Raw genomic sequence first — 26,506 nt, forward strand, 5'->3', positions numbered from 1 at the left:
ACTTATGGAGAAAGGCCTGGGAACAGGCTAGTTTTTCTAAAGATGACTTCATTCGGAGGTGAGTGGCAATTAAGCTTTCGAGCACCTGGATGGCAGTGTGTCTGGCTGCACCTTGCCCCTCTGGAACAGTGATGGGACTTGGCAGGGTGCACTGTCGGCTCTCCAGATGGGATGTTCCTCTTGAGAAGGCACCCAGAGACCATCCACATTTTCTGATGAGGAGCTTTATGGGCTGAAAAGGAGAGCCCAAGGCTCTTTCTGGACACGAGGCTCCCAAGAAGCAAGAGGGTCTTTGTATTTTAGTGGAAAGTTCTTCAGTCTGCTTGGGCAGGAGAAATGCTTTGTCTTGGCTCCATCACTTCCCCTCTTGGCTAGAAGTTTCCATACCTGTCCGGTGATGTAATGGCCATCACCGAAGGCCTTTTTGACTCTGATGGTCTGTAATCTCAGGTCTTCTGATCCTTTCCCACGGGGTGTGTGATCTTCCCCTTCTGGTCTCAGAGCAAGTTTCAGTTGCCTCCACACTCTTTTCTCAGGCAAGTGCAGGGGTGGTCCCTGCATGTCAAAAAGACCCCGTTTGGCTGTCGGGAAAGAGCCCGGATGTTCGCTGCATACAACCTCTGGTGGTGTTATTCAGCAGGAAGAAAGACCAGAAAGAAAAGCAAAGGGAAAAGATATTGTTTGGGTACAATCTGTGTTTGCAATTTTCCACATCGGTTCTTTTTATGAACGCTCCAAAAACAAGACAACAGCAGTGGCTGATTCAATATGCGCCATGCAGGAAAACAATAAGGGAAAAAAAGAAGGGTTTTTAATAAGCACTTGGAAAGCCTGTAATTAAATCTCGGGCTCTGTTTGGAAAACAAGAATCTCATTTAGTGCTTTTGCCCCGGCGCTCCCTAACATCTGCACCCGTGTTTTCTGCCGGGCAATTACTGCATCCTCCGCGGCTTGATTAACAAATACAGGTGTGGGCTCTGGAGGGGGATCCCAGGATGGAAGGAGACTCGGCGCTCACCCTAACAGGTGTCAGAGACCTGGGGGAGGAAGAGGCTTAGGGCACAGGACAGGAGACAGGAAGATGCTCAGGGGGTGGGAGAGGAGAAATTCGACTGTGTCTTCCCCCTGCTCTTCTTGGAGTCGGATTTCACCAAGGACCCCAGAGGTCAAGGGCTCACTAAAGGCCCCTCTAGCCTAGGATTCAGGGGCTTTAAAAAAGATGATCAGGAGGATGGAATGGGGAGGGAGATGGGAGGGGAGTTCTGGATGGGGAACACATGTGCGCCTGTGGCTGATTCATGTCGATGTTTGGCAAAAACCATTACAATATTGTAAAGTAATTAGCCTCCAATTAAAATAAATAAATTAATTGAAAAAAATTAAAAAAGATAATCAGAGGAGGAAGGGACATTTCAATAAGGGAATGGGAACCCCAAGTCAGTGGGAGTTGTGTGTCCACAGGTAAATTTTTAGGAAATTTACAAAGTGGCATAGGAAGGGCATATCTCCTACACTTCAAGTAGTTCAAAATCGCCTTTTTGGGACTTCCCTGGTATGTCCCGTGGCTAAGACTCCAGGTTCCCAATGCAGGGGGCTGGGTTCGATCCCTGGTCAGGAAACAATCCCTTGTCAGGTTAGATCCCACAAGGAAGACCTGGCACAGCAAAATACATACATACCTAAAAAACACGGGCTTCCCTGGTAGCTCAGTGGTAAAGAATCCGCCTGCCAATGCAAAAGGTGTGGGTCTGATCCCTGGGTCAGGAAGACCCCTGGAGAAGGAAATGGCAACCCACTCCAGTGTTCTTGCCTGGGAAATCCCATGGATGAAGGAGTCTGGTGGGCTACAGTCCATGGGGTTGCAAAAGAGGCAGACTTAATGACTAAATTAATGACTAAACACAGTAAGAACAAATAAAAAAAATTGCTTCCTTGACTGTAAGACTCCACCTGTCCTATGGAAATGCCACCCTCCCTCCCCAGCCGCCTTATTATGGTACCATTTGTTACTACACATTCGCTAGGGGCCAGGCACCTGCGAGGCTCTGCCCTTCACTCATTTCCCTGTGTCCCTCAACAGTGGCCAGAAGGCTGATGTATCCATCTTTGTATTCTGGGTGAGAAATTTGAGGCACAGAGGTTAAAAACACCTGCAGGAACACGCAGCTGGTAGGAATGGACCAGCTCTGAACCCAGGCCATCCGCTGGCCTTGGTCCCCTTGCTTGTTTATCAGAGGCATATTCTCTCTTCCCCTTCCTCCACTTGCTCTGGGTGCTTGCTTCCCAGGTGTTTTAGCCGAGTGCCTGCTGGGAGAGCAGAGGAGGCATCTTGGTCTGGATTGGGTTGGGGTGGGGCTGGGATCCCACTCCTGGAGCCCAGAGTCCCAGGAGTGTGATGTCAGGGAAAGGAATGGAGAAGCAGTTTGATCCAGAGCAATGTTAGGGCTTGCAGTGACAGGAGCTGCTTCTGTGGGGAGCAGGGCCTGCCACCTTGAGCAAAGGTCCTGACACGTAAAGCTTTTCCTAGAAAGCTTTTGCAAATCTAATGTCTTATCCAAATGTTATGTACAATATGTGAAGTGTTATCATGTCTGACTCTTTGTGACCCTATGGACTGTAGCCAGCCAGACTCCTTTGTCCATGGGATTCTGCAGGCAAGAATACTGGAGTAGGTTGTCATGATCCCCTCCAGGGGATCTTCCCAACCTAGGGATTGAACCCGTGTTTCCTATGGCAGGTGGATTCTTTACCATCTGAGCCACCAGGGAAGCCTCATTAGGTACTATGAGGACATGTATTATTGGCTGGGTGCTTTGTCAGGAAGCATGGCTCAGGTTGGCGGTGCCAGAGGGCTGAGAGAACCTGGTTACTTTGGTGTTTTGTGTTTGTTTACTGATTGCCTCAGTTTCCAATGCTCTGAAGCAGAGCCTGGGTCTTTTGAAAAGTTTGGCCTTTCCTTTCCATCATCATGTGATCTTCAGCAAAGGATTTTCCCTCCCTGAGTCTAAAAGACAGATGGATTTCCTTGTTAGAAGTTGTGTCCAACTCCACGGTGCTACCTTATGGCTTTGAGCTCTGCCGTGCCTCTTGTCATGGCTGCATCTCAGCTCTAGCCAGAAGCTGGCTCTGGCCCCTTCCTTCCCAGCTCCTCCCAAAAGTGCTGAGGGTGCTACCCCCCAACGCCAGCTGGAAGCTGCCCTGCTGGTATGTGTGTTCATGGCGATTCCTGTGCCCGGTGCCAGGCTCCTGGAAGAGGACTGAGATTCTAAAGCAGCCAAGCCCCTCACCATCACTTGGCGTAAGCTTTTCTCACTTCCTGAAATGAAGAGAAGGAAAGCTTCTCATGTGCTGCTCACTGGCTGCCTCTTCTGCTGTTGACTGTGCAACTGCGGCTGTTGGGACAACAGCTACTGACATGTTGCCTGTATGGACTGGACAAAGTGAAGGGGAAGAGGAGGAGGAGCAGGGAGAGGGAGAGGAGAAGAGAGAGAGAAAGTGAGCATCACCAAACTGAGAAGTCAATTTATATCCTTGGGACCAACTGACTTTGCAATATCTCCTGCCATCAGGAAGCCAATGCGAATGGTAAAAATCTGCAGAAGATGAGAGCAGGTCATTTCTTTAATGCCAGGACATTTTGCTTGATGTGGTCTGGAGGAGATGAAACAGCTAGCCATTACCCTCTAATACTAGGTCCAAACTTTAGGAAGCACCTGAATATGTCATTAATATCACGACCTTGCATGTGGGGCATAATTTCTCCAGGAAGCTCTGATAAGCAGTAAAAGCATGAGTTCATTTATCCTCTCACTACCAAGCCCTTATTTTTCAGATTCAAACACAGAGTCCAGGAAGATCACAGCATGTTAATGGTGAAATCGAATTTATGGTTCCAAGCCGTTGCTCCTTCATTGAAATTCCTTAACTCAGTAGGATCTTGAATTTAAGCCTTTTTTGAGAGACTCTGTGTTGCATAGGCAGAAGATGATTCTTATTCATTTGTTCTTGTTGTTGTTCAGTTCAGGAGTTGCTCTCAACTCCTCTTGCCCTCAGTCTTTCCCAGCATCAGGGTCTTTTCCAATGAGTTGGCCATCAGGTAGCCAAAGTGTTGGAGCTTTAGCATCAGTTCTTCAATGAATATTCAGGATTGATTTCCTTTAGGATTGACTGGTTGAATCTCCTTGCCATCCAAGGGACTCTCAAGAATCTTATCCAACACCACAGTTTCAGCATCAGGGTCTTTTCCAATGAGTTGGCCATCAGGTAGCCAAAGTGTTGGAGCTTTAGCATCAGTTCTTCAATGAATATTCAGGATTGATTTCCTTTAGGATTGACTGGTTGAATCTCCTTGCCGTCCAAGGGACTCTCAAGAATCTTATCCAACACCACAGTTTGAAAGCATCAATTCTTTGGTGCACATACCTTCTTTACATGACTACTGTAAAAACTGTAGTTTTGACTACATGGATCTTTGTTGGCAAAGTGGAATCTCTGCTTTTTAATACACTGTCTAGGTTGGTTGTTGCTTTCCTTCCAAGGTTGCTAAACTACTGATAGGGCTGGTTGATGTTTTCTGTGAGAGTCGTGAAGCAAATCTGGTGGCCCAAGGTCTTTCATGCATGGTTTTGGTGGGAAGCTGTTCTAAGCTCTGGCATCTGCACTGTTTGCTGAGGCTGACTGCCAAGTTCTTCTTCTTAGGCTCTTGCATATTGTCTTCACTGAGTATTTGTAAAGGATCCAACCATGACCTAAACAGACAAAGCCCTGCCCTTGATGAGTGGGTGCTCTGGACAGAACAGCACATGACTTGGACGTTAGACATACCTGCAGTGATGAAGGCCAAGATTTACGAGATGGCCAGGGGCTTTGATCTCTGACCACCCCCTCTCCATACCTACCCCCAACAGGACCATGAGAAATTACTTTTCTGTGATTCCTGAGGGTGGTTAGACGTGATGAGCTGAAATTAGACGTAATTCTACTTCCAGTATTAGTGCCTTTGGGGAAGCAAGTTTGAAAGCAAGATCGAAAGCCATCAAACTAGTGTAAGGGAACACAACATGCTGCCAATATTCTCCGGGGCAGGCTGAACTTTCATAGAATCTTTTTTTGTCCTTCCTGGGGAAGTAGAGGCCACTCTGCCAACCATTTAGGTGCCAGGTTTTGGATATACGAGATCCTCACTGTGGCTTTTACTGGTTTTGGATTGTAGATTAACAAGCTTTTAGCTGCCAAGTAGTGCAGACAAACGTGTGTCTTTTTGGGGGTGACCCTGAGCAGACCTCACAATGTAGCAGAGAGAAGGAGACAGCAGAGAAATGAACAACAGGACTGTATCAGGTGGCACCTGAGCTGGATGACCGCTAATGTCCCTTCTCCACACGTGTGTCTGGGCTTCTGTGAATCTGTAAGTAGTTGAGTAGGAAGGGGGAGAGAGAGGTAAATAGGAGATTGATGTATGGGGTGAGATATGGGAGCAGGAGAGTGTCAGTTTCCCAGGGTCACTGGGCCCTCCCTCTCCGCCCACTGCTGCTCCCATCAGGCACTGAGAATGAACTCCAGTCAGATGCCGAGGCCAAGGCTGGTTTCTAACTCTGGAGGCAGCTCTGCTGGACCGAGCAGCAGCTTCTCAGCTGATGCTTCATGGACCAGGGTCTACTGCCTACCACTGTATGGATAGGAGGCCACATGTGGTGACCCCACAGCTTCTCAAACTGCATATACCAGGAAGGTCAGCTGCTTGCACAGAGTCCAGAGCATGGAAGGCCTCACAAAAAGTTGAGTGGAGTAATTTGAACTACTCTGCTTCAACAGGGCAAACTATTTATGGCAAATCTTCCAAAATGCAGGGTGCAGGAGAATTGTCCATGCGGTGTCCAGATGCTCAACCCCAGAGATTCTGATTCAGCAGGTCTGCATTAAAACTTTTTTAAAATTAATTAAATTATTACTCTTTTTTTTGGCTGTTCTGGGTCTTCATTGCTGCATACGGGCTTCCTTTAGTTGCAGCGAGTGGGAGATACACTCTAGTTGTGGTGCATAGGCTTCTCACTATGGTGGTTTCTCTTGTTGCCAAGCACAGGCTCTAGGTGCGTGGGCTCAGTCATTGTGGTGCATGGGCTTAGTTGCCCCGAGACATGTGGGATCTTCCCAGACCATGGATTGAACCTGTGTCCCCTGCACTAGCAAGTGAATTCTTAACCACCAGACCACAAGGGAAGCCCTGGTGTGCATTTTGAACAAGCTCTCTAGTTGGTGCTGAACAAACCACAGCATGTCATTCCTTCCTATGAGGTGGAGCCCCTGGCTTTGGGGCCATCAGGGTTCTCCTTTGACTTCCTCGTTAGTGGAAGATGTCCTTTGTGCCTGGCAGGGGGAGAGGGATGTGTGTTGTGACTTTTCCTGCTCCTTAGGACTCAGTTGTTCTGGACTGTGCCTGGTTTTAAAGGCTTTCCCATAACAAAACCAGAACCAGGGCTTCCATCACTCATCTGTTCCTTGAGCTGTCCTTCCTGAGTGGTCTTATCTCACCTTCCAGGCTTAGAGTTTGGAAAAAGTAACTGCCCAGGTTGGCTATAGCAGCCCAAATTTGGACTTCTCCATCCTTATCATTGAGTCCCTTCTTAACTAGAATAGTTCCTCCTTGTCAAGCCTGTCTCCACTTTCATCTTGGCTCTGATGCAAGGACTTACATAAACAGGTTATAGTGAAGACTCTGGCCATTTGGGAAGCAGACTCCTTTGTGGGAGATTCAGAATGATGCCTTCCCTATGCCTTTCATGTTGACAATGTGCTGGCCAAGGGTGGAGCATGGGTCTCATATCCACAGTCCCTCCTTGGAGGGCAGAGGGTCGGTAAGGAGGTTCATGGACACGGTGGTTCATGGAGACACTGTCTGCTGTGGGAGAAGAGGAGACAAGGAACCCTGATGTATCAGAACCCTGCTGGCACAGCCTTCTCAGTGCTGGGCCCTGTCTGGCCTTAGACAAGTCCCCATGTCAAAGGTCTGAAGTCAGGCAGAACCTGCTAGGCGGGATTCTACAGTGTGCCTCTTGGGATGTCCTTAGAGCTTTGCTAGCCTTTTGCAGTCTCCCCAGAGTCCCAGACTGGTCTCTGGGTGTGCATGGAGGAGATGAAGAACTGTTAAACAAGAACTCTCCCTGAGAAAAGGAACCCACCTTCTTGAGCTGTCTGAACACCACATTGACTTATGGATTGTTCTGGTGCAATAGATTGAAGAGTTGGCTCTTGATTCATTTGAGAATTGACTTGTTCTTGTTCAGTCGCTAAATTGTGTCTGACTCTTTGAGACCTCATGGACTGCAGCATGCCAGACTTCCCTGTCCTTCACTATCTCTTGGAGTTCACTCAAATTCATGTCCACTGAGTTGATGATGACATCCAACCATCTCATTTTTTTACCCTCTTCTCCTGCCTTCAATCTTTCCCAGCATCAGAGTCTTTTCCAATGAGTTGGCTCTTCACATCAGGTGGCCTAGTAATGGAGCTTCAGCTTCAGCATTGGTCCTTCCAAAGAATATTCAGGGTTGATTTCCTTTAGGATTGACTGGTTGGATCTCCTTGCTTTCCAAGGGACTCTCAAGAGTCTTTTCCAGCACCACAGTTCAAAAGCATCAATTCTTTGGCAATCAACTTTCTTTTTCTTCCAACTCTCTCATCTGTACATGACTACTGGAAAAACCATAGCTTTTACTATATGGATCTTTGTCGGCAAAGTGATGTCTCTGCTTTTTAATATGCTGTCTAGGTTTTCATAGTATTTCCTCCAAGGAACAAGCAACTTTTAATTTCATGACTACAGTCACCATCCACAGTGATTTTGGAGCCCAAGAAGATAAAGTCTGTTACTGTTTCCATTGTTTGCCCATCTATTTGCCATAAAGTAATGGGACCAGATGCCATGATCTTAGTTTTTTTGAATGTTGAGTTTTAAGTGAGCTTTTTCACTCTCCTCTTTCACCTTCATCAAGAGCATTGAAACTTGCATTTAAATAGGTGGGCCACATTCTTTTAATGTCGCAGTTTGCTCCCATATAAAATAGAAAAAAATTCCTGAATAATCATCTTAATATTATTAATACTGTTGCATTCAACAAATAGTTTAGAGCATGGACTTGCCAGTCATGTTTAATGTCTCTAGGGATATAGAATCCATGCCTTTGTGGAGCTCATGTCCTAAAAAGGGAAAGAAAAAAAAAACATAGCAGTAATATTTAAAATGTCAGAATGTGCTATATTTCAGGTAGAGAAATAAAGCAGGAATGGAAGGTAGGAGTCTAGCAGAAAGGGTGGGACTGTTTTTTAGGGTGTGGTCAGGGAAGGCCTCACTGATTACTCAAAGATGTAAGGGAGCAAGCCACATGAAGATTTTGGAGAAAGTTTCTAAACCTAGGAAATAGTAAATGAATGGGCTCTGAGGCAGGAATATGCTTAACCAAGAATAGTAACAAGAGGAACAGCAACAACAAAGCCATTTATGGGTGCTCTGTCTGTTCCTGGGGCTTCCCTGGTGGCTCAGATGGTAAAGAATCACTTTATTTTTCAGTCTTCACTAATTCAATATTATAGGTACTATTATCACCTCCAAAAATGGAAGTGAGGGGAGGGAGGGAGCAAGAGAGGGAAGTTATGTAACTTGCCCAAGGTTATACAGCTTCAAGGTGGAGGAACTTAGTCCAGACAGCCTGACTCCAGGACCTGCTCTCTTAGTCATCAAATGGAAGAGGGTGGGGAGGAATTTGAAGCTGTTGTCAAATGCAATCAGCTTCTTAGAGAGGGGAGGAATCTGTGTACATATGTAGCTTTCCTTTCTCTTCCTCTACTGGTTAATCAGTGAACATGTTAGTATAACACAGTCAGTCTTCATGGACACCAAGACACTGTGGTCCTGAGTGGACACTAGGGAAGAAGCATCAGAGACAAAGGGAAGAACCAGAGCAGTGTGGCTGACTGTGAGAGAACAATTATATTTTCTTGACTGCCCTTTCTGGGTTTCTCGCCCTTCTCCTGCCTCAGGAGCTGGCCATGGTGCTGAACGCTGATGTTCTGTGCTAGGGGATGTCTTATGTGACTGGTAATTTTAGCTGGGGCAGCGGTCCTGTTTGTGTGCCTGATGCAGGACATATTTAGATGTGGACAGTTGGTGAGAGCTGAACGAAAGAAGGTGTAGCAGGAGTGAGGGGTGACTAGCCCATTTCTGGTTCTAAGATTGGCCCATGGTGAACTAAACATAATGGTCTTTGTGGTCCAGTCCTGGGGTGATGTTTGCTAGGCGGCTGTACCAGGATCACAACTGGGAGCACCCACCAGCCTCCCTACCATCCAGTAGTGATTACTGTTTGCATCAGCGAGGCCACTTTTTCTGTGACCCCAGACCATGTGCATTTCCACCTTTGTGCTTTGGTTGTTTTGTCTCTCCATCCAGGAATGTTTAAAACCTGACTTAAAATCACCATTGACTTCCTGAAACCACATTAACTATTTCTTTTTGGAAGTACAATTTTATGTGTAGCTTATTTCACACATTATAACAGTTGCATGTTCTTAGTCTGTTGGCTAATTGACATTTTCTTGAGGCCACAGAAGATATATTTCATATCTTTTGTACCTTCACTGCACAGTTCTGGGTATATGATTCACAAAAATCATATAGGGTATATTAGGTTCACAAAAATATCAGATCCTTTTTGGTCTTGGTGTCTTTCAAAAGCTCCTTTTATCTTTCCTGGACTTATTTTACACAAGAGTCATGCCAGGCTTTGTAGGGCTAAAATCTCAAATTTTAAGCAGGCTGATTTTTTACAAAGCCAAATAGCCATGTATATATTGGGCATTATAGAGGAGGGACAATGAAATGGGGCTGAATGATGAGGATCCAAGAGTGGGCAAAATAAAAAGAATAGTATTTATGCTTCTAGCAGGGAGAGTAACTGTGTTGCATTTTCTGGGTTAATTATGAAAACCATAAATTGCTTTGGCTTGTCTCAAACTGCTGTCCCAGATGACAGCCTGCAGGTTACTAGTATTCTATGGATGCATAGATCAAGCCCTTGAGTAACTGGCATTTAACCATGTGTTTTTAAAAAAGTAGATTGAGATGGACATATATACACTACTATATATAAAATAGATAACTAATAAGGGCCTACACTGTAGCACAGGGACCTCTTCTCAATACTCTGTAATGAGATATATGTGAAAAGATGCAGAAAAAAGAGTGGATATACATATATGTATAACCGATTTATTTTGTTGTACAGCGGAAACTAACACAACGTTTTAAATCAACTATACTCCAGTAAATTTTTTTTAGAAAGTATATATGACCTTATTGTTTTAGTTCTTTGACCTGGATATTTGAGTAGAGCCAGTGAGCAGTATCCTGCTTTGAGGAATCCAGATACATATCCTCTTGGAGCCAGAGAGAAAGGAGTGGAATGGAAGAAGGGCTACCAAAAGGCATGTCCCCTCCCCTACCAGATCTGCCCCATGTGGCGACCCAGGTAAATCCTGCTCTTATCTTTTGCCACCATCTTTCTTGGGAACTTGGCAGCTGCTTTTGTAACTTGGACATCAATGACGTCCTAAGTAACAGAACTTTTTCTCAGCTCTGGGAGAAACTTGCAGATGTTTGATGACTGTGGGGATGTCACAGAAAAAAGCATTAAACTTTCCAGCATGGCTGGGCCAAATATTAATCATCTGTCAGCTAGAAATCTCAGTGAGCAGGAGGGAGAGGATGAACTGGAGAGTGTGATGAGAGGCTGAGAGATAGCATTTCAGGAGCTAGGTAGAACGAAGAGTGGAGGGAGTGAGGAGGAGGGAATGATGAGAAGATAGCAGATCAACTGGGGAGGAAAGTGAAAGAAACAAAGGAAGGTGTATGGAAAAAATGAAGGGGGAGGGGGAGAGAATGCAAGAGAGATGTGAAAATTCTTTAAATAGGATACGATTCTGGACAAGTGGAATATCATTACCGATACTTCTACACACAGAAGTATAGGAGAGGAGATAGCAGAAAGAGGAAGGAAAAAAAAAAAAAAAAACAAGGATGGACATAAAGGCAGACTGAGAACAGACAGGCAGAGGCAGACACATGCAGATAAAAAGGAAATGAATATTCCAGGGCCTTAAGAAACCAGGGACTGCAGATATTGTGACATCAACAGAAGGCAGAGACTGCAAGACAAAAGGCAACTTAAACCATTTTCTGGTCTGTTAAGTCACCCACGGCAGCACAATGTGCTGGGAAATGATGTCTGCCTGTGATCATTGTTTACTCAGAAAGCCGGCTGACACAAGATGAAATTAACACAATAGGATGGAAAATTGCTAATAAAACAAAAATCCCTGCCGTTCGATTTTCATAGCCTAATTATTCAGCACGTTACTCACTAATGGCATGAGACATTACCATGCTAATGTGCAGACTGCATATGTCAGAGGAGGAAGGCTTGGAGGGACTTCCACCCTCTGCCAGTGGAGAAGTTCCCTAACCCCAGATGGAAGACGGTTAAGATGAGTAGGGCACTGGTGGCCAAGGAAGGGAGGCGGACGTAGATGCTTCCAGACTTGGGCAGGAATTAGAGCCGTGGGGCTTGTTCCTCTGTACTAATCAAAGCGCCACGGGCCCTTCCCATCCAAGCTGCTCTCTGCATCCACCATGTGTCCCTCTCATTTGAGGATCACATTACTGAGGGTGATTAAGTTTTGCACACAAACAATAAGAAGCAAAAGCTGTCTCTCAGTGAACTCCATAACTGTGGAAACCCAACTTTGCTTTCTCTGTTACTTGGCATTCTCTGATCACTCTCGGACTCAAATCAAATGGGGTTAATTTACGCTTGTTGCTGTTTTTACTTGTAAATCTGCTCTGTTAAAAGGTATTCTTTTTTTCTGGACACACCTGTGGTGTGTGGGATCTTAGTACCCTGACCTGAGATCGAACCCACAGCCCTTGCAGTGGAAGTGTGGAATCTTAACCATTGGACTGCCAGGGAAGTCCCTTAAAAGATATTCTGACTGTCCTTGACAAAGTAAAAAGATCTGGTGTCAGGGATCATGTCTTCTACTTTCTTAGAAACTCCTTATTCTCTCTATCCATGGATTTGTGGATCTAGGCATCCATTCAACATTGATTGAATGACTATTCCTGAGCCACCTGATGGAATGCAAAGAAAAATAGAGACCAGCGTTTTCCTCAAGATTCTCATGGGCTCTTGGTGGGGCATGGGGTGGGTATGCATGTTGCAAAGCTGTTCAACCAAGAAAAGGCTGAAAGAGTGTCCACAGCTTGTCCCACAGTTATGGAAGATGTGAGCAGGGCTCTACCTCTGGAGGAGTCATTCTGTCTTTTTTCAGCCTTAGGTGATCCTGGAACCAAGACCCATTTTCAGGGTGGACAGTTTGAGGATAGAAAGGCTCTCTGAGTGGGTGTGTGTTTCTTGAGTCTGTCTCCCCCTCTATGATAGGCTCAGGTAGTGTAGCATTAGTCTGTCTTCTCCCATGGAAGGTGAGAACTTTTTCTAACAAGAAGCTTATTTGATGTCAATCTGTGAGCTCAAAATGTCTATTTCATATCAGTCTGTGTGACTGAAATACAGTGGCCATGGTGCCTGGTTCACATGTGATCTAGGTTGGATCAATCAACATCTTTCTGGTACTTGTGCTGGAACCATGGAAGAAGTATTCTCTGTCTCTCTCTTGTCCTGACAGAAATGTCTGAGGCAGATTGAACTCCCTAAATTTAGAGGTGCAAGTTTAGAGGCCCTATTTTGTAGCATATGGGAGACAATGACCTGAGAATGAAACCAACACAGAACTGCAAAGTCAGAGGACAGAGAAAGAGAGAGAAATCTAATGATTTCAAATCAATCCTTGAATCTAGACATTTCTGAAATGAGGCCTGCCTTTCAGATTTCTGGTTGCACAGACCAGTTCATTCCTTTTTCTTTTAAAGTGGTTGGAATTAAATTTTTGCCACACACACATCAGGTAGTCCTTAGTAACACCCTTTCTTCCACTGATCTCGGGTTTAGAATGTTTAACGCATTCTTGGCCACGATGAACAGAACAAAGCTTCACGGTTCCTTACAACTAATGTGTTCTTTGGTCACCTGTCATCTCCTTTGGTGGCGGCAGGTGAAGAGACAGGTCAAGCAGCTTGCTGAGCAGTACTCAGTGGAGTGAAATCCAGGGCCAAGGTCCTTGATCTTCTCACTGACAAAGGCTTTTTGAAACACACATTTTTCTCGGCCTCCCTTCTGTCTCTCTCTGGACTTTTCCCCTCTTGTAAGTTGACACAGAGGCTATGAAGCTGAGGGAGAGCCTTATAATAAAGACCTAGTTTTTCCAGGAGAGGTTTCAGAGTGTGGGAGCTATTAAGTGGGTGGAACTTGCTTGAAGTAGAGCGAGGCCACCAGCAGGGATTAGAGGGCTGGCGGAAGCTCTGTCTTTGAGCATCAGTGTTTTCTTACACACTGGCTTGAAGTTCCCCATGCACAAGGGTCTTGCCCTGTGTCTTTTTGATGACATTGGATGGGGATGGGAATAGGAGTCAGGGCATGCTAGTCAATAGGGCTCATGACGGGTATTCTGATTTTTCTTTTTCTAGGAACATGCATACTATGCTAAGTTGCTTCAGTTATGTCCAACTCTTTTTGACCCTGTGGGCTGTAGCCTACCAGGCTCCTCTGTCCATGGAATTCTCCAAGCAAGAATACTGGAGTGGATTGCCATGCCCTCCTCCAGGAGATCTTCCAGACCCAGGGATCAAACCTGAGTTTCTTACAACTGCTGTATTGTCAGGCGGTTCTTTACCACTAGCGCCACCTGGGAAGCCCCTTCAGGGTAAGAGTTTATCACCCACCCCTTGAAGGTGGGTGTGGCTAAGTGACTTGATCACAGTCAAATGTGAGCAGAACTGATGGACCCATTCTGGGACAAAGCTGTGAAAGTCATTGCATGATTTTCTGTGTTATTCTTGCCATAGTGCCTAGTGAATATTCAGGATGGGTCCCTTGGACTAGCCCGCCAGGCTTCTCTGTCCATGGAATTCTCTAAGCAAGAATACTGGAGTGGATTGCCATTTCCTTCTCCATGTGATCTTCCCAACCCAGGGATCAAAGCTGGGTCTCCAACACTGCAGGAAAAAAATTCTTTGGTGTCTGAGCCACTAGGGAAGCCCTCAAGATGAGAAGGCTCCACCAAACAGGCCGTCCCCAGTGAGGAAAAGGCAGTCAAACTGATGTGGACATGAAGTGTGAGCAAGAAGAGAACCATTGTTGGGTTAAGGGATTGGATTGGCCAAAAAGTTTGTTCACGTTTTCCATAATATTGTATGGGAAAACCCAAATTAACTTTTTGGCCAAACATATATATATACACACACACACACACACACACACACATATATATATATATTTTTTTTAAAGCCATTGCTTTTTTTTTTCTTTTTTTAGCATGATTTTAGTTTTAAAGAATTGAGAGGCTAGTTCAAAGAGTTCCATGTACCACCTCCACCTTAACAATTTCCTCTGTTATTAATACCACACATTAGTGTGGTATATTTGTTACAATTAATGAACGACACCAATATATCATTAGTTTACATTGGGACCCACTCTTAGTCTTTTACAGTTTTACGGGTTTTGACAAATGCGTGTCATGTATCTGTCATTGCCCTATCATACAGAAGGGTTTTGAAGCCCTAAACCCCTATGCTTCAGTTATTTATCCTACCTTCTTTCCCCTCAACTTCTGGCAGTCTTTGACATTAAAGAAAACTACTTACTGATTTATTTGGTTTCTCTGGGCCTTTTTGGTGGCACACAGGCATCTTTGTCGCAGGATCTTCATCATGTCCTGTGTACTCAGTAGTCTTGGAGTGGGGTCTTAATTCCCCTGAAGCATGTGGGATTTTAGTTCCCTAACCAGGACTTGAACCCCTCCACCCCCTGCATTGGAAGGTCGATTCTTAACCACTGGACCATCAGGGAAGTCCCAAATCCTTGATGTTTTTAATGTCTCTGTAGTTTTTCCTTTTCCAGAATGTCAGAGAGTTGGAATCATACAGTATGTGGCCCTTTCAGACTAGCTGCTTTCACTATGCCTTTAACTTTCCTTCATATTTTTTCACAAGTTCGTAGCTTACTTATTTCTTTTATCACTGAGTAATATTTTATCATATGGAATGCAGTTTGCTTATCCATTCAAATATGGAAGGACATTGCTTTCAGTTTGGGGCTATTGTAAATAAAGCTGTTATAATCATTCTTGCACAGGTCTTGTGTGGACATAAGTTTTCAGTTCAATTGGGTAAATACCTGAGAGTGCAGTTGCTGGATCACATGGTAAAACTATATTTGGCTTTGTCAAAAATAAGAAACTGCTAACCTGTCAATCGGAGAAGGCAATGGCACCCCACTCCAGTACTCTTGCCTGGAAAATCCCATGGGCCTCCGCCTGGTAGGCTGCAGTCCATGGGGTCGCTAAGAGTCGGACAGGACTGAGCCACTTCACTTTGACTTTTCCCTTTCATGCATTGGAGAAGGAAATGGCAACCCTCTCCAGTGTTCTTGCCTGGAGAATCCCAGGGATGGGGGAGCCTGGTGGGCTGCCGTCTATGGGGTCGCACAGAGTCGGACACAACTGAAGCGACTTAGCAGCAGCAGCAGCAACCTGTCAATCAGATTGGTTGAACTATTTTTTTTTGGTGGGGGAGCAGGGTGAATAAGCAAATGAACATTTGTGTATTTATTTATTTTCTTTTGTAACTTACATTGTGGTTGAAAAAATTTACTGAAGTATAGTTGATTTACAATGTTAGTTTCTGGTGTACAGAACAGTGGTTCAATTATATATATATTCAACTATATATATGTAATTTCAGATTTCTTTTTCATTATACTCTATCACAAGATGTTGAATATAGTTCCCTGTTCAGGTTTCTTTTCTTTTTTTATTTGATTGTTCCAGGTCTTAGTTGCAGCATGTGGGATCTTTGTTGTCAAGTGTGTGATCTTTAACTGTGGCTTGTGGGCTCTCAATTGTGGCTAGCGGACTCTAGTACCCTGACCAGGGATCGAAACTGGGCCCTCTGCATTGGGATCACAGAATCTTACCACAGGACCGCCAGGTAAGTCCCCAGGGTTCTTTGAGACTTTAGCGATTTCTAATAGGTGTATACTGGGATTTCATTATCGTTTTAACTTGCAGTTCCCTAATGACATATGATGTTGAACATCTATTCATACATTTGTTTGTCATCTGTGTCTTCTTTGGTGAGATGTCTGTTTAGATCTTTCGCCCATTTTTAAACTGGGTTGTTTGTTTTCTTACTGTTGAGCTTTAAGAGCTTGTTTTCCATTTGGGATTCAAGGCCTTTATCAGATGGTGTTTTGCAAATATATTCTCCCCATCTGTGGCTTGTCTTTCCATTTCTTAACAGTGTCTTTTGCAGATCAGTAGCTCTTAACATTAATAAAGTCCAACTTATCAATTTTTTTCTTTAATGCATTGTACATGTGGTATTGTATCTGAAAGCTCTTTTCCAAACCCAAGATCACCTAAATTTTCTTCCATGTTACCCTCCAGTAGTTTTATAGTTTTTCCTTTTGTATTTAGGTTCATGATCCATTTTGAATTAATTTTTTGTGAAAGGTAGAAAGTGTATCAGATTAAATTTTTGCATTGTTATTGTTGTTCAGTCGCTAACTTGGATTTGACTTTGGCGACCCCATGGACTGTAGCATTCCAGGTTTCCCTGTCCTTCACTATCTCCTGGAGTTTGCTCAAATTCATGTCCATTGAGCCAGTGAGGCTATCTAACCTTTTCATCCTCTGTTGCCTTCTTCTACTTTTTCCTTCAGTCTTTCCCAGCATCAGGGTCTTTTCCAATCAGTAGAGTTTTTTCCAATCAGTTGGCTCTTCCCATTAGGTGGTCAAACTATTGGACCTTCAGCTTCAGCATTAACCCTTCCAATAAATATTCAGGGTTGATTTCCTTTAGGATTGACTGTTTGGATCTCCTTGCTGTCTAAGGGACTCTCAAGAGTCTTCTCCAGGACCACAGTTTGAGAGCATCAGTTCTTCAATGCTCAGCCTTCTTTATGGTTCAACTCTCAAGTTCCATACATGGCTACTGGAAAAACCATAGCTTTGACAATACAGACCTTTGTTGGCAAAGTGACGCCTCTGCTTTTTGAATTTTTGCATAAGGATGTCTAATTGTTCCAGGACCATTTGTTGAAAACACTATCATTCATCTCATCTCCTTTGCTCCTTTGTCAAAGACCATTGGCCTATATTTGTGTGGGCCTGTTTCTGAACTCTGTTACATTTCATTGATTTAATTGTCTATTTTCCTTCCAGAACTACACTTTCTTGATTACTGTAACTTTAGATAGTCTTGAAGTCAGAAAACATTTGTCTTTTGACTTTGTTCTTCAATATTGTGTTGACTATTCTGTGTCTTTTGTTTTCTTTTTTTAAAAAATATTTACTTATTTATTTGGTTGCATTAGGTATTAGCTGCAGCATGCAGGATCTTCACTGCAGCATGAGAGACCTTCTGTTGCAGTGCTTGAGTGTCTCTCTATTTGTGGCAAGTGGGCTCAGTAGTTTCGGCATGGTGTGGTGGCATGTGGGATCTTAGTTCCCTTACCAGGGATCAAACCTGCATCCCCTGAATTGGAAGGTGGATTCTTAACCATTGGACCACCAGGGATGTCCCTCCTTTCCTTTCTGTATAAACTTTAGAATCATTTTGTTGATAATTATTTTATTGATATCCACAAAATAGCTGGCTAGAATTTTCAGTAGACTGTATTAAAACTGTGGTCAAGTTGGGAAGAACTGACATCTTAACAATATTGAGTCTTCCAGTTTGTGAACGTGGAATATTTCTCTCTTTATTTAGATCTTTGATTTATTTCATCAGGATTTTATAGTTTCCGCCCCTGATGGCTCAAATGGTAAAGAATCTACCTGCAATGTGGGAGACCCTGGATTGGGAAGACCACCCAGAGGAGGGCCTGGCAACCCACTCCAGTATTCTTACCTGGAGAGTCCCCATGGACGGAGGAGCCTGGCAGGCTACAGTCCATGGTTTGCAAAGAGTCAGACACGACTGAGTGACTAAGCACAGCACATATAGGTTCTGTGCTTATTTTGTTAGATTTATACCTAAGTATTTAAACTTTCTGATGCTTATTTAGATGATATTCTGCTTTGAATTTCAAATTTCAGTTCTTCTTTCTTGGTATATAGGAAAACAACTTTTGTATGTTAGCCTGGTATCCTGAACCCTTGCTATGATTGCTTACTAGTTTCAGAGATAGTTTTTTTGTTGTTGTTTTTTGGATTTTTTCAGGTTCTTTGGAATTGTCTACATGGACAATTATGTCATCTGCAAACAATGACAGTTTTATTTCTTCCTTTTCTCTCTCTATAAATCTGGTGTCCTTTTATTGACTTATTTTATTAGCTGAGACTTCTAATATGATGCTGAATAGAGTGGTGAGAGGAGTCATCCTTTTCTTGCCCCTAATCTTAGGGGAAAGGCTCCTAGTCTCTTACTGTTAAGTATAATATTAATTGTAGGCATTTGTAGATATTCTTTATCAAGTTAAGGAAGTTATCCTCTCTTCTTACTTTGCTGAGGCTTTCTATTCTGAATGGGTGTTGGATTTTTGTCAAATGCATATTTTGCTTTTACTGATATGATCGTATAATTTTTCTTCTTTAGCCTGTTTATTTTTACATTAGTTGATTGCATTGATTGATTTTCAAATGTTGAACCAGGCTCGCCTATCTGGAATAAATTCCATTTGATTATGTGTATAATTCTTACCATTTTGGATTTGGTTTTTGAATATTTTTGCATCTATGTTCACGAGTCATATTTGTCTTTAGTTTTCCTTTCTTATGCATATATGTTCAGTCATTTAATCGTGTCCAACTCTTTGTGACCCAAGGACTGCAGCACGCCAGGCTTCCCTATTCTTCACCATCTCCCAGAGCTTGCTCAAACTCATCTGCATTGAATCAGAGATGTCATCCAACCATTGCACCTTCCTTTCTTATGACGTTTATATTTGGGTTTGGTATTAGAGCAATGCTGATCTCATAGCATGAGTTAGAAAATATTCCTTCTGTTTTTATTTTCTGGAAGAGATTATAGAGAACTGATACGTTTTCTTCCTTAAATGTTTGGTAGAATTCACCAGTGAGACCATCTAGCCCTGGTGCTTTCCTTTTTGGAAGGTTATTAAATATTCATTCAATATATTTCATTTATATGTAAGTCTATTTGTAGTATCTATTTCTCCTTGTGTGAGTTTTGGAAGTTTATATCTCTGAAGAAATTGGTCCATTTTGTATAAGTTGTAAAATTTGTGGGCATAGAGTTGTTCATAATATCTGTTTACTGTTGCTGCTAAGTCACTTCAGTCGTGTCCGACTCTGTGCGACCCCATAGAAGGCAGCTCACCAGGCTCCCCCGTCCCTGGGATTCTCCAGGCAAGAACACTGGAGTGGGTTGCCATTTCCTTCTCCAGTGCATAAAAGTGAAAAGTGAAAGTGAAGTCGCTTAGTCATGTCTGACTCTTAGTGACCGCATGGACTGCAGCCTACCAGGCTCCTCTATCCATGGAATTTTCTAGGCAAGAGTACTGGAGTGGGTTGCCATTTCCTTCTCCAGGTATCATTGTAGACCTCTGTATAAAAATCACCTCCTCACATGGATCTTCCTTGAACATTTAAAGTGGTCACTAGCACCTTTCCATCATAAAACTACATTTAAAAAGTATTTATTTTATTTATCACTTATTTGGCTGGCTGCACCAGGTCTTAGGTGCAGCATAGCAGATCTTCAATCTTCATTGCAGCAGGAGGAATCTTTAAGTTGTGGCATGTAGGATCTAGTTCCCTGACTAGGGATTGAACCCGGGCCCCCTGCATTGGGAGCACAGAGTCTTAGCCTTTGGACCAGCAAGGAAGCCCCATAAAACTACATCTTAATAATCTTCTTACTATTACCGCTATTTCACATACTTCAGTTCAGTCAGTTGGGTTGCTCAGTCGTGTCTGACTCTTTGTGACCCCACGAACTGCAGCATGCCAGGCTTCCCTGTTCATCACCAACTCCTGGAGAGTGCTCACACTCATGTTCATTGAGTCGGTGATGCCATCCAACCTTCTCATCCTCTGCCGTCCCCCTCTCCTCCCACCTTTAATCTTTCCCAGCATCAGGGTCTTTTCAAATGAGTCAGCTCTTCACATCAGGTGGCCAAAGTATTGGAGTTTCAGCTTCAGCATCAGTCCTTCCAATGAATATTCAGGACTGATCTCCTTTAGGATGGACTGATTGGATCTCCTTGCTGTCAAGGGACTCTCAAGAGTCTTCTCTAACACCACAGTTAAAAGCATCAATTCTTTGGTGCTCAGCTTTCTTTATAGTCCAACTCTCACATCCATACATAACCACTGGAAAAACCATAGCCTTGACTAGACGGACCTTTGTTGACAAAGTAATGTCTCTTCTTTTTAATATGGTATCTAGCTTGGTCATAACTTTCCTTCCAAGGAGTAAGTGTCTTTTAATTTCATGGCTGCAGTCACCATCAGCAGTGATTTTGGAGCCCCCCAAAATAAAGTCTCTCACTGTTTCCATTGTTTTCCCACCTACCTGCCATGAAGTGATGGGACCAGATGCCATGAACTTAGTTTTTTGAATGTTGAGTTTTAAGCCAACTATTTCACTCTCCTCTTTCACTTTCATCAAGAGGCTCTTTAGTTCCTCTTTGCTTTCTTCCATAAGGGTGGTGTTATCTGCATATCTGAGGTTAATGATATTTCTCCTGGCAATCTTGATTCCAGCTTGTGCTTCATCCAGCCCAACATTTCCTATGATGTACTTTGCATAGAAGTTAAATAACTAGGGCAACAATATATAGCTTGACCTACTCCTTTTCCTATTTGGAACCAGTCTGTTGTTCCATGTCTAGTTCTAACTGTTGCTTCTTGACCTGCATACAGATTTCTCAAGAGGCAGGTAAAGTGGTCTGGCATTCCCATCTCTTTAAGAATCTTCCACAATTTGTTGTGATCCATACAGTCAAAGGCTTTGGCATAGTCAATAAAGCAGAAGTAAATGTTTTTCTGTAATTCTCTTGCTTTTTCTATGATCCAGCAGATGTTGGCAATTTGATCTCTGGTTCCTCTGCCTTTTCTAAATCCAGCTTAAACATCTGGAAGTTCTTGGTTCACTTACTGTTGAAGCCTGGCTTGGAGAATTTTGAGCATTACTTTGCTAGCATGTGAGATGAGTGCAATTGTGTGGTAGTTTGAGCATTCTTTGGCATTGCCTTTCTTTGGGATTGGAATGAAAACTGACTTTTTCCAGTCCTGTGGCCACTGCTGAGTTTTCCAAATTTGCTGGCATATTGACTGCAGCACATTCACAGTGTCATCTTTTAGGATTTGAAATAGCTCAACTGGAATTCCATCATCTCCACTATCTTTGTTCATAGTGATGCTTCCTAAGGCCCACTTGATTTTGCACTCCTGGACGTCTGGCTGTAGGTGAGTGGTCACACCATCGTGGTTATCTGGGTCATGAAGATTTTTTTTTGTACAGTTCTTCTGTGTATTCTTGCCACCTCTTCTTAATATCTTCTGCTTCTGTTAGGTCCATACTGTTTCTGTCCTTTATTGTGCTCATCTTTGCATGAAATGTTCCCTTGGTATCTCTAAATTTCTTGAAGAGATCTCTAGTCTTTCCTATTCTATTGTATTCCTCTATTTCTTTGCATTGATCACTTAGAAAGGCGTTCTTATCTCTCCTTGCTATTTTTTGGAACTCTGCATTCAAACGGGTGTATCTTTTCTTTTCTCCTTTGCCTTTCACTTCTCTTCTTTTCTCAGCTATTTGTAAGGCCTCCTCAGACAACCATTTTGACTTTTTGTATTTCTTTTTCTTGAGGATGGTCTTGATCCCTCCCTCCTGTATAGTGTTACAAACCTCCATCCATAGTTCTTCAGTTACTCTATCAGATCTAATCTCTTGAACCTGTTTGTGACTTCCACTGTATAAACCTAAGGGATTTGATTTAGGTCATACCTGAATGCTGCTGCTGCTGCTAAGTCACGTCAGTCGTGTCTGACTCTGTGGGACCCCACAGATGGCAGCCCACCAGGCTCCTCTGTCCCTGGGATTCTCCAGGCAAGAATACTGGAGTGGGTTCCCATTTCATTCTCCAATGCATGCATGCATGCACGCATGATAAAATGGTCTAGTGGTTTTCCCTACTTTTTTCAATTTAAGTCCGAATTTGGTGATAAGGAGTTCATGATCTAAGCCACAGTCAACTCCTGGTCTTGTTTTTGCTGACTGACTGTATAGAGTTTCTCTATCTTTGGCTGCAAAGAATATAAGCAATCTGATTTCAGTATTGACCATCTGATGATGTCCATGTGTAGACTCTTCTCTTGTGTTGTTGGAAGAGGGTGTTTGCTATGACCAATGTGTTCTCTTGGCAAAAGAGAGCATCATATACCTGTTTATTCATTTATTGATCATCTAGCTGATGAACAGTATCTGCCACATATCAGGAGCTCAGTACCAATGTTGAATGAATGAATCCACTCAAGTTTCTCTGGAAACTGAGCCTAGAGGAGTAAAGTGACCCTAAAAAGGTCATGGAGTTCATCAGTGGAAAAATAAGGGACTGGAAACCATGGCTCCTGACTCGTCCAGTGCTTTCCCACCATACCTTCGCAGTGATAAAGATAATAAGAGCAAATGCACTTTGAGTCCTCACTGTGTGTCAGCCACCATGCTAATTGCTCTCTACCTGCCCGTCCATCCTTGCTATAGCCCTACAAGGTTGATTGAATTCACATTTTTAGAAATAAGAACAGAGGGTCTTTTGGATTCTAAGCAATTTGCCAGGTATCACAGTGCTATAGAGAGAGCTGGGTTTAGATCACACTGGATCTAAACCCAGCTTGGTCTCATTCTCAACTTTTCATACCATCTCAGCTGCATGACTCCCTTCAGATAAAATTTGCACTCTATTAGTATTTCTGTACAGTAAACTTTAGCAGTGAATAAGGAAATTTCAGGCACTGTGGCAGGCTGTCAGAAGGCTTGGGGCAGGGAGTCCCCGCAGCCTTCCCCTTGTCCTTCAAATCACACAACAGAGGTGATATCTGTCTCTTTTTCTCACAAGTGAGGTTCATGGGCTCTAGGGTCCTGGAAAGCCACTGTCACACCACGTAAGCAGCCTCCAAAGTTGCGTAGTGTGAATGGAAGCTCTGCTCAACTCTATTCTATGTCCTCCTTGGGAGGACAAAAAGTTGAGTGTATGTAACTGATGCCAAGATGGCTAGAAAATAAATGATCCCATCCAAGATTTGTGTGTGTGTATTTGTGTGAGTGTGTATTAGTCGCTTAGTCGTGTCTGACTCTTTGCAGCCCACCAGTTCTTACCTGGAGAATCCCAGGGACAGGGGAGCCTGGTGGGCTGCTGTCTGTGGGGTCGCACAGAGTCGGACATGACTGAAGTGACTTAGCAGCAGCAGCAGGCTCCTCTTTCCATAGAATTCTCCAGGCAAGAATACTGGCATGGGATGCCATTCCTTTCTCCAGGGGATCTTCTTGACCCAGGGATTGAATCTGGGTCTCCTGCATTGCAGGCAAATTCTTTACTGTCTGAGCTATCAGGGAAGCCCAAGATTTGTACCACCCCAAAATGTGTGGACCAAAAGATATCAGACGTCATGAACCCTTGGCTTCTGCTCCCTCTGTGCGGCCTGGACCTATGATCAATCAGACCTCACCCACTCCTTGTCCTCTTGACCCTATGTTGCAGTTATTTGGCTAACTCTTGACTTCGGACAAACTCAACCATCCCCTTTCTCTTGCTCTTTCTCCAGGCAGCAGGATATTTCTGGAGAAATCCCACAATCCACATCCTCTTGCTTCATCTGGCCCTTTGATGTAGCTCCATGATCCTTTTGCTCCTTCCTGTCTTCACTGTTGTGGTAAAGACATCCATGATGTGTTCAGAAATGCCGGTCCAAATATAATACAGAAGCCTGCTTTGAGAGCTTAGAGGGAGCTGCAGATTGGGGGGAAGGTGTAGGTTCTGAGCGTCTGTAGGTTCTTAGGTGGTGACAGCTAAGGAGGTGCTGGCATCTTGCTCCCTGGGTCTCCATCATAAAAATCTGAAACTTGCCTTATGGTCCCAAACTCTTGTCCCCACCCCTCTGACAAAGGGCTTGGGGGTCTTTGTATTATAGCATGTGGTCTTCTTGCTCTCTTTGCTCCCTTGCTATCTTAACTTCTTTCTTTCAACAAAAGTCAGATACCTACTGTGTGCTGAGCACTGTTCTATGCTCTGAAGAGGGAAGGCTAAAACCTCTGATATCCTGAAACTTCCATGTAAGTCAGGGTTGACATCCCTGGCACACCTTCTAAGGATGGAGTGGCTCCCGGGTCCCATCCACTCCTGGTACACGTGAACGTATCTACATGCTCATTAAGCTTAGTTATATTCTTGGGCTGAACCAACCTCGTGAGGCTCCCATCTAATTCACTAGATTTCTCTTTCTGAGACCGAGAAGAACAAAGGCAAAGGCAATAAGGATGTAAGGAATGGATACACCTGTTCAAGACAGAGACCCTCAAAGCAGCTCTTGGAGCAAACCAAACATTAAAACTAATTTTGGTTGGGCTGAGATCTCCCTGAACTCGAAAGCACAGGTGTAATGAGATGAGAGGGAAGAATTATCTTGGAGACATGGTAATAAGCTAATACAGTGTGCATGGCAACTCAGGGACTGAGAATTCATAAATACATTCATGTTTTCTTCCAAGTAAGGTTGATTAAATACCCAAAGTTAGACTAGAAGAGAGATGGAAAGAGCAAGAGAGAGAAAGGGGGAGTGAGCTACAGAAGATCTGGTAAAACATATCAACTCTGGACAAAGTATACTTTGTCAAACACATAAACAGCCACTGCCTGATACATTAGAATCTGGAAGGATCATAAATTAACCTGCCAAGAAACTTTGCAAAAGGTCATATTTAACATTAATCAGGCTCTGGGAAGCAGTGTGTACTTTTAAGGTGAGAAGGAAGAAAAAAGACTGCCCTCCTTGTATTGCATTTTCAAAATCACTTCCAAATTATTCAGTGGGAGAGGAAAAGACCATTTCCAGCTGTTTTAAGGACAGAGAATTGTTTCCATTGTCACCTGGACATCCCTTCATTGTGGGTGTTGGGGCATATATGTGCAAGGGAACATTGCCTGGACCCGACCATTCACTTTCATATTATGTCCCTTCTCCTGCTTTCAACAGCATGTGCTTAGATGCTCAGTCATGTCTGACTCTTTGCAACCCCATGGACTATAGCTTGCCAGGCTCCTCTGTCCCTGGAATTCTCCAGGCCCAAATACTGGAGTGGGTAGCCTTGCCCTCCTCTAGGGGATCTTCCCAACCCAGGGATTGAACCTGGGTCTCCCACATTGCAGGCGGATTCTTTACCAGCTAAGCTACCAGGGAAGCCCCCTTCAACAGCATGGTGGTCTTCTTTTGAAAAGGGCCTACCCATAGGTTAAAGATTACTTTGAAAACTGCACAGCAAAAAAGGAGCTAAAGAACCCAGTCAATAGCAAGTTGCAGGTGGAAGAATATAAGCTATCACCACAGTGGTGGCTGGTTTGGAAAACAAGCCTTCTTTATTTTTGGCTGCTGGACTTTGAGCCACAGCCAAGTTCTATGTCATTTAGGAAGGACCACATGAGATACCGGAATCACCATTCCTGGGAGTTAGTTTCCCCACCCACTGAATGGGATGGTAACACTTACCTCCAAGCAGGTAGAGAGTGCATCTACTCACCTGGCTGGGAAATATGTAGCATGAATTTATACCATTCATTTTCTCTCCTCTCTCAAAATTTCCATTTTCTTGATCCGACTTGACACCAATGCTTCTGTCTTTACTGCTGGTTGCTTTGGACTCTTATCCTATTCCTTTCCTGTCAACCACTTTTTCTAATTGGCAAGTCTAATTTGCCCCAAGATAGGACTCCATCAACATGTACATTTAGTCAACAAACATTTATGAGGCATTTGGTATGTGGGTCAGGCGCTGTTCTAGGTGCTGAGGGTGTAACTGTGAAAAAAACAGACCCAAAGTCCCAGCCCTCCCCATGTACATAAACAGATAAACACAAGAAATCAGTGAATAGTGCGGTGATGTGACAAATAATAAATAAATGAAGTGCACGGTGAGAAGGTGGGGTAACGGTTGGTATGCCAAGGTGTGTACAGTTGTAAATGGAGTGGTCAGTACAGGCTTTGTTGAGAGAATAAAATTTTTTTTTTTGAGAGAATAATATTTTAAACAAAGCCTTGCAGGAAGTGAGGAAGGAGCCAGTTGGCTACTCAAGGAAAGAGGGGTCCAGGTAAGAGGACA

Source organism: Bos javanicus, chromosome 4, assembly GCF_032452875.1.
Source record: "Bos javanicus breed banteng chromosome 4, ARS-OSU_banteng_1.0, whole genome shotgun sequence".
NCBI classification, from domain to species: domain Eukaryota; kingdom Metazoa; phylum Chordata; class Mammalia; order Artiodactyla; family Bovidae; genus Bos; species Bos javanicus.